This window comes from Leuciscus leuciscus (assembly GCF_965113295.1).
Source record: "Leuciscus leuciscus genome assembly, chromosome: 4".
NCBI lineage: Eukaryota > Metazoa > Chordata > Actinopteri > Cypriniformes > Leuciscidae > Leuciscus > Leuciscus leuciscus.
This window is the reverse complement of record NC_138728.1, coordinates 55285421-55294157: the sequence shown is the minus strand read 5'-3', so window position 1 is coordinate 55294157 and position 8737 is coordinate 55285421. Positions and strand designations below refer to the sequence as shown.

The window sequence follows — 8737 nt, the reverse complement described above, 5'->3', positions numbered from 1 at the left end:
AAATTAAAAAAGGTCAGAGAGAAAAATAAAGCACCATGGTATAACAATACTACGCATGTTTTAAAGAGAGAAACCCGTATTTTAGAGCGTAAATGGAAACAAACTAATTTAGAGGTCTTTAGAATCGCGTGGAAAGACAGTATGTCACGTTATAAAAAGGCCCTAAAAGCGGCCAAGGCTGAGCACCTCCGCAAACTAATAGAAAACAACCAAAACAATCCAAGGTTTCTATTTAACACCGTGGCTAGACTAACAAATAAACAGACGTCACCCGAACAAAATATCCCGTTACAGTTCAGTAGTAATGATTTCATGAACTTCTTCACTGAGAAAATAGAAAGCATCAGAACCACAATTGTAAACGTTCAATCTTCAATCGCGCCTTATAATTCAGCTTCAATTATCACCCCGCAAGAACAATTACAGTGCTTTACAACTATAGAACAAAAAGAGTTAAATAAACTTATCACTTCATCTAAAACAACAACATGTTTATTAGATCCTATACCAACTAAACTACTGAAAGAAGTGTTACCTGTAGTGGAAGAGCCTCTCCTCAATATTATTAACTCGTCTTTATCTTTAGGTCATGTTCCAAGAACATTTAAACTGGCAGTTATAAAACCTCTCATTAAGAAACCACAATTAGATCATAATAATCTAGCAAATTATAGACCCATTTCAAATCTTCCATTTATGTCTAAAATATTAGAAAAAGTGGTGTCCGCTCAACTGGGCTCTTTCTTGCAACAAAATGATATCTATGAAAAGTTTCAGTCTGGATTCAGACCGCATCATAGCACTGAAACTGCGCTCGTTAAAATCACAAATGATTTACTTTTAGCTTCTGACCAAGGCTGTATCTCAATACTAGTTTTACTTGATCTTAGTGCTGCGTTCGATACTATAGATCACACAATACTCTTAGATCGACTACAAAATTATACTGGTGTTCAAGGACAAGCACTAAGCTGGTTCAAATCATACCTATCTGACCGCTACCATTTTGTCTATTTAAATGGAGAAAAATCGACCATAACTCCAGTAAACTATGGAGTGCCGCAGGGATCTGTGTTAGGCCCTCTGTTATTTTCAATATATATGATGCCACTTGGAAATATTATAAGGAAACATGGAATTAGTTTCCATTGTTATGCTGATGACACTCAAATATATATTTCATCACGGCCGGATGAAAACGCTACATTTTCCAAATTGACAGAGTCTGTTAAAGATATAAAAGATTGGATGACGCGTAATTTTCTTTTATTAAATCCAGACAAGACAGAGGTAATACTTATCGGTTCAAAAAACCGCCCACAAAACCTCGCACAATACAACTTTAACATCATAGATGTCCTGTTACTTTATCCTCTACAGTAAAAGACCTGGGTGTTATACTCGATTGCAACCTGTCTTTTGAAAATCATATTTCATATGTTACAAAAACAGCCTTTTTCCACCTTAGAAACATTGCTAAGCTACGTAATATGCTATCAGTTTCTGATGCAGAAAAGTTAGTTCATGCATTCATGACCTCGAGACTGGATTACTGTAATGCTTTATTAGCTGGTTGTCCTGCATCCTCAATAAACAAGCTACAGTTAGTCCAAAATGCCGCCGCTAGAGTTCTTACGAGATCAAGAAAATATGATCATATAACACCGATTTTATCATCACTGCATTGGTTACCTATAAAGTTCCGTATTAATTACAAGGTATTGCTACTGACTTATAAAGCCCTAAACGGCTTAGCTCCAGTCTATTTAACGGATCTTCTATCGCCCTATAATCCATCGCGCTCTTTAAGATCACTAAATTCAAGGCTTTTGGTCATACCTAGGATATCCAGAACCACCAAAGGAGGGAGAGCATTTTCACATTTGGCTCCAAAACTCTGGAATAGTCTTCCTGATACTGTTCGTTGCTCAGACTCGCTCTCCCAGTTTAAAACTAGATTAAAGTCGCATCTCTTCAGCCAGGCATTCATATAATCCTACAGTTCAAACTACAATCCGGCCTCTAGCTCATAAATGCCAGAGGAGAACTGGCCCACGACTGAGCCTGGGTTCTCCCAAGGTTTTTTTTTTTCTCCATTAGGTCACCTGATGGAGTTTTAGGACACCATTAGGTCACTTGATGGAGTTTTTCGGTTCCTTGCCACTGTTGCCTTTGGCTTGCTCAGTTGGGGATATTTAATTTAATTTTATCAATCAATAAATTCCTCTTGAAACAAACTTTGTTGTATTATTTTAATTTAATACTGTGAAGCTGCTTTGATGCAATCTGTATTGTGAAAAGCGCTATACAAATAAACTTGACTTGACTTGACTTGACAGCTGACAGTGAAGGAACACGATTAGAGGGAGCCATATATCCACAAACTAGAATCATGGCAGAAGAGATACTAATAATAATTATTGGGCCACAAAAATAATATTTATTGGGAGAAAACCCTCCCAGGCCCAGAAAATTTTATTTATTACCCAAGATCCATAAAGAGCCTGAAAAATGGAGTGTTCCTGGAGAAATCCCTCCAGGAAGACCTATAGTATCCGACTGTAACAGTGAGACATATTTTACAGCTGAATATGTAGAATACTTTTTGAATCCCCTCTCTATACGTCACCCTAGTTACTTTAAGGATACCTATGATTTTATAAAAAAAAAAAAAAAATGCATTTCTCTTCACCATAGATATAGATAGCTTCCATACAAATGTAGAAACTGAGGTACACCTCAAAGCTGTAAAAAAGTTGATGGAAAAATACCCAGACACCAAAAGACCCAGATCATTATATACACTTAAATTATTAGAAATCAATCTTACTAGAAATGACTTTGAATTTGATTCTAAATTCTATTTACAGACTAAGGGCACAGCAATGGGCAAGACATTTGGGCCTTCATATGCACATATATTTATGGCAGACTGGGAAGAATCAGCTTTGACCTCAGCTAGTAAGAAACCGTATGCATACTACAGGTTCCTGGATGACATATGGGGAGTATGGATATATTCTAAAGAGGATTTTGTTGCCTTCACTGACCATCTCAACACACACCAAAAGTCCATTAAAATGAAATATACATTTGACCCCAAGGAGGTCAACTTTTTGGATGTGGTCTCCTATAAAGGACCTACATTTTTGGAAACTGGCTTCCTCAATTTCAGAGTCTATTTCAAGGAGACGGACACACATTCACTTTTACACAAAAGGAGCTTACACCCTAAACACACATTTAAGGAAATCATGAAATCACAAGTACTCAGATTTAAAAGAATCTGCACACAACCGTCCTCCTTTTATTCAGCTGTGCAAACCCTCTTTGGGGCCCTCAAACACAGAGGATACTCTTGTTCCTCCCTCAGAAGGATCCTGAAAACCTTTGTCCAGCCACGGGCCCCTCCTGTGGAAAACACAGGCCAGAGGGACAAAATACTCCCTCTTGTGGCCCATTTCTCGCTACAAAGCACACAGCTGAACCTTGAACTCAAAGCCAACTTCCAAAAATTCCTAGAACCTACTAACTATTTAAAAAGACATAAGCCAATAGCGGCAAATAGGAGGAACACCAACTTGCTGGATAAATTAGTACAAAGCGAGATTCATACAGCGCCTGCCAAAGGCCGTATTGGCAAATGCAAATATATTTATACTCCAGCACAATTAGTAGTTAGTAGATTCTCTAAAAAAGTATTTCAGCTTCCCAGGTCTCTGTCCCACGAAACTTGCAATTGTATTTACCTGTTGTACTGTACCAAGTGCCACAAACAGTATGTCGGCCAGACAAAAAATGAATGAAGAGTACGCATTAACATTACACACAGAATAGAAAAACTCAGACACGTGGTACAACACATTCTGTTGCACGGCCTCACGGCCTCACGGGTTTGCAGGCCAACCCATCCTGAGCCCTTAGTGACCAGCTCAGGGCTGAAGCACAGTGGATCAAACGTTTGGATACACGTTTTCCCAGAGGTTTGAACGAAACCTGAGTCTCCATCTGTGACTGGTGTGGTCAAAACCTTGACGGCTGACCCTTCCACAGCCCTAAACCTAGGGCTGCACGATTATGACAAAAATCATAATTGTCGATTATTCCCTTGAAATTGTAATTGCGATTATTAATTACGATTATCACAATTTACATTAAATGATGTTTTGAATAGTTTGGCCATGGAACCCACATTTCCACATGGTCATCAAGCCGCGACCCACCTTTTTAGGAATTATATAGGCCTATTATAATACATTTGTTTTCACAAAAATTGTTGAGACACAAGAACTGTCTCCCTTTACTTAACATACAATTTTTTTTTTAAGAATATGACTAATACTGATAAATAGACAGTAGGCACTACGAGGTTAAACTATTAAATTGCAGTCCCAAACTAGTTTGTTAATACAATCTTGGTATGAGCCACCACAGTCATATAAAAATATACAAAATAACCAGTTAAGTGGCATTTTGTTATGGAAACAAACAACAGTTAGGCTACCATGGTGATACACAATACTTAGAAGCACTGGGGCCTGTACCATGAAGCCGGTTTAGGTGGCTAGCCAGCTATGTTTCAGTTTAGTTTCCGCCAACCCTGGGTTTTAGGTACTATGAAAGTAGCTTGGCTTTAATCGGTGTTCGTTGCCATGGTATCTTACGCTGCATGGCTAACCTGCTCCGGGACAGGTTATGTTCTGGATTCAAGATCTCAGACTGAAGTTTGACCAATCAGCTGAGAGCAAAGAAACATATAGGTGACGTAACTCATCTCGTATAGATCGTATTTACGAGTTGAACGCACATGAACGCCACCACAATGTCGTAAATACCAGTGGGGAGCTCGGGATTTTCTTTAAGCCCCGATCTGTACGAGTTGGGGGCGTGTCAGTGATTAACATGGCGGAATACACAATACGTAAAGGTATTTAGCTGTGATATTGTCAGGCTTTTCTATTTACAGAGCAGTTAGCTAATCGCCAACACAGAATATGATAGTATTATAATATAACAATGCAACATGTAACGATGAGCTGGCAGTGGCTTCATAAATTAATTAAAAACGTAAAAATACAAAGTACACCTGATGCACATTTCTTTGTTCTTCATTTTCTAGTACAAGAGTTTAAGAATCTTACTGTATTTTTGTGTAATTAATTAAGAGAAAGTACTCCGCCATTTTGCTCCGACGAAATTGACTTGAACGCACATGCCGTTATAAGCACGACTTCCCACCTCGTATGTACGAACATCCCAGGAGGACTTGAACGCACCATTATTCCAAGTGTCTGTTGCAATGACTTCACCTTTTCTTCCAAATCCGGTGGACATCTCAGCGCAAATTGTTTGACGAGCACTTCGTAGAGAAAGAGTTTTTAGCATGACAAAATCCCCTTGCCTTTCCTGATAGTTACTTGTATGAAAGATACAGATTTTCCGCGGAAGGAATGTCTTATCTTTGCGAACTTCTTGAGCCGCACATAAAGAATTCAACACGTCGAATTCATGCACTTACTGTAACGCAAATGGTATTGCGTTGCGTTTTTTTGCAAGTGGTACATTCCTGCACGGTGGGTGACGCACAAAAGCTATGGGAAAACATATGTTTGTCGAACCATTTGCAAGGTGGTCCTCGCTCTGCAGGAGTACATGAATAGTTTCATTAATAGTGTTCCCCGGACATTTATCGGCCATGTCCATAAAAGAGGGCTTTTATAAAATTCCCGGTAAGATATATTGATAGGGTGACATCACATGAACACATTTTTTTATTTTTTTAAAAAAAAAGCAAATTGCACAAATGTACTATACAATATAATACATGTTAAGAATTATTTTAAATCTTTATTATTATTCTGTTAATCTTAGGATTCCCTAGCTTTCTTAGTAGTACAAATACGTTCTATATTTATGTAAAATTATGTATATGTAGCCTATGTGTAATATATATAGCCTATTTTTATAATATATAAAAAATGTGCATGTATCATTTTTTATATATTATAAAAATAGGCTATAGGCTATATTACACATATAGGCTACACATACATACATAATTTTACATAAATATAGATAGTATTTGTTTAACTTACACATTAACAATCAGCAATCTTTCTCCAACAGTCTTCTCTTGCTTTGGCAGCAGAGACCATATTGTTTCGAGCTTGAAATACATATTTAAAGTCATCGTAATTCTGAATGATTATCTCTTGCTCCTCTGCGGGAAAATATATCGCTCTCGCTCTACCCGCGATTGGTTGTTCAGTGTCGACGTCACTCTTTTATGTGCACGCGCGCGTGGAGTAATCATAGCTTTAGGATCAAAGCCTGAGTTGACAGAGAAAGTTGATGAGCTGCATCATGATACCAATAAAGCCTGATTACATCGGTTTGGTTTTGTCAACTCAAAACTAATCCTGTAACCTCGAGTTTGTTCAGCTACCTTCATGGTACAGGCCGCTGGTAAAGAAACATGGAAACTGCTCCTGATAAATAGCAACACACATGACGTACCAATAACATAATTTATTGGTATTTTACTTTTATTTCGTGACTTACTAATTTACGATACTCTACCTATAAAGACCGCTGGATCGATAAGCTCAGACGTTATCGATTCTGCTGTCGGTGCTGGAGAAATTAAGAAAGTACACGTGCTATTTATTATTGCTATTAAGAAATTATTATCTTGCAAATTTAATCTCACCAGCCACTTCTATATGTAATAATATTGACTCATTTGTCTGTGATGCATTTTTGATAAAGAGAGAGAGTGTGTGTGTGTGTGTGTGTGTGTGTGTGTGAGAGAGAGAGAGAGAGAGAGAGAGAGAGAGAGAGAGAGAGAGAGAGAGAGAGAGAGAGAGAGAGAGAGAGATATCTTTCACGCGGAGCCACGGCGCACACAACAGCCCTCCCAGTTAACACAGAACGTTCCCGTTTGGTTATTTTTTGGGGGAACCAAATAAGAACGTTCTGGCCAGCAAGACATCCTCACACTGCAGAGAAGACTGTTGGCTGCTATGACTGAGACAGAGGAGGAAACTCTAGAAAATGGGCCCTGTCGAACTGAAGAAGAGCTTACACAGTTTGACACCTCATTAGAAAATAAAGAGACTCGGACAAAGATGGTAATAAATACAGCAATTTACATAAACTGTCAATGTTCATTGACAATAAAATGCTCACTCATTGCATAATTTTCAACTGTTACAATGATTTTACTTAAAAGGATTGTTCATTTGTGGGTGAACTGTTACTTACTCACACTCATGTTTCTTTAAACCTGCATGAAGGAGGTTTTTTTTTTAACATGAAAATATTTTAAAGAGTGCTGGTAATCAAACAGTTGCTGTTCCCCGTTAACTTCCACAGTGTAGAAAAATATATACTATGGAAGTCAATGGGGAAAATAAACTGTTCGGCTACCAGCACTCTTTAAAATATCTTCCTTCATGTTAATTTTTTTTTTTTTTTTTTTCTTCATGCAGGTTTAAAGAAACATGAGCGTGTGTAAATAACAGCAATGCTCATTTGTGGGGGAACTATCCCTTTAGGTTAATTTCTATGTTTTTATGGTACATAACTGTCATGTTTGTTTTCTTAGGTTAACTACCTACGCTCCATCGGGGGAACCAATCCAGGGGCGGCTGTGCGTAAGACGCTACGTAAAGTGGCCACTAATGAAGTCCTGGGGGCCTACAGCATGAGAGGAAAGAAAATTAAAATGGCATTCCAGGAGCTTAGGATTTGCTCTCTCATCATAGGAAAGTTTAATTCCATAATCCTTTAAAAAAATATATTGATTGTCAATTAAAGTAGTTACAATTCGGAGATGATTTGGTGAAGTTGTTTGATCAGATTATTTCATCTAATTTTTAGGAGCAACACAGAGGAACTTCAAATCAATGAAGTCAATAGAAGTGGAAGATCTTATCTCACAGGCCCTGAAATTCGCTCCACACAGGAATTTAAAATGGTAAACGCACTGTATTTGTTGAATAAAGATAGAACATCCATCATGAAACAAGACATGCCACCAAGAGACAGTCCGCTCACACAAACACCAGACATTACTACGGTCTGTCACAAAACCAATAAATAAACTAGACCCAACCCTAACCCTAACCCTGACAGTATTTAAATGCATTTTGAAATGACTATTAACTATGTCAGTGATACTACTGTGACGAACACATGCAGCGTTTCACAAAAAGCATTGTAAGAGTAAAAACGGTACGATTGATCTTCATATTACGGTCTGTTTCCCAGAAGCATATCGTTCCAATAAAATGGCAGGTTTTTTTGTTGTTGCAAAAAACCCTTTTAGCGTAAATAATCTATTGCTATTTGCAGTTATTGTAAACCGCATCCATTTGATATACTTTGTGTAAATCGCAAATTTTTATCTCGCTGCATCTATATTTTACAACAAACACCCATTTGAATACCCTCTTCAACAGTGACATCTAGCGGTAAACTGTTATTATGTTATAATTGAGGTACTAGGCAATGGCAATGACTGATTGAAACAAGAATATCACTTTTGACTTTTCTTTGTTATAATATTACTATTCTTTGTTATATTTACAGATGACTGTGGTGAAGGTGGTGTAGTGCAGGATCTACAATTACACTAATAATAAAAGTGTTTTGAAGTAGTTAGTTTGTTTTTGTTTCACCTTCTGCTATGTTTTGAATGTGATGCATAACCCCATGATTGTGTTTTTATTTTTTA

The 8737-nt window shown here is 37.6% G+C and overlaps 1 long non-coding RNA gene across 1 annotated transcript; it reads left to right on the top strand.

Annotated features, from left to right (window-relative positions):
- Window positions 1–7007: 7007 nt before the first annotated feature.
- On the top strand, window positions 7008–8737 carry LOC309497800. The gene is made up of 3 exons (XR_014205719.1): window positions 7008–7130; window positions 7607–7978; window positions 8593–8737. It is a non-coding gene; the product is annotated as an uncharacterized lncRNA (long non-coding RNA).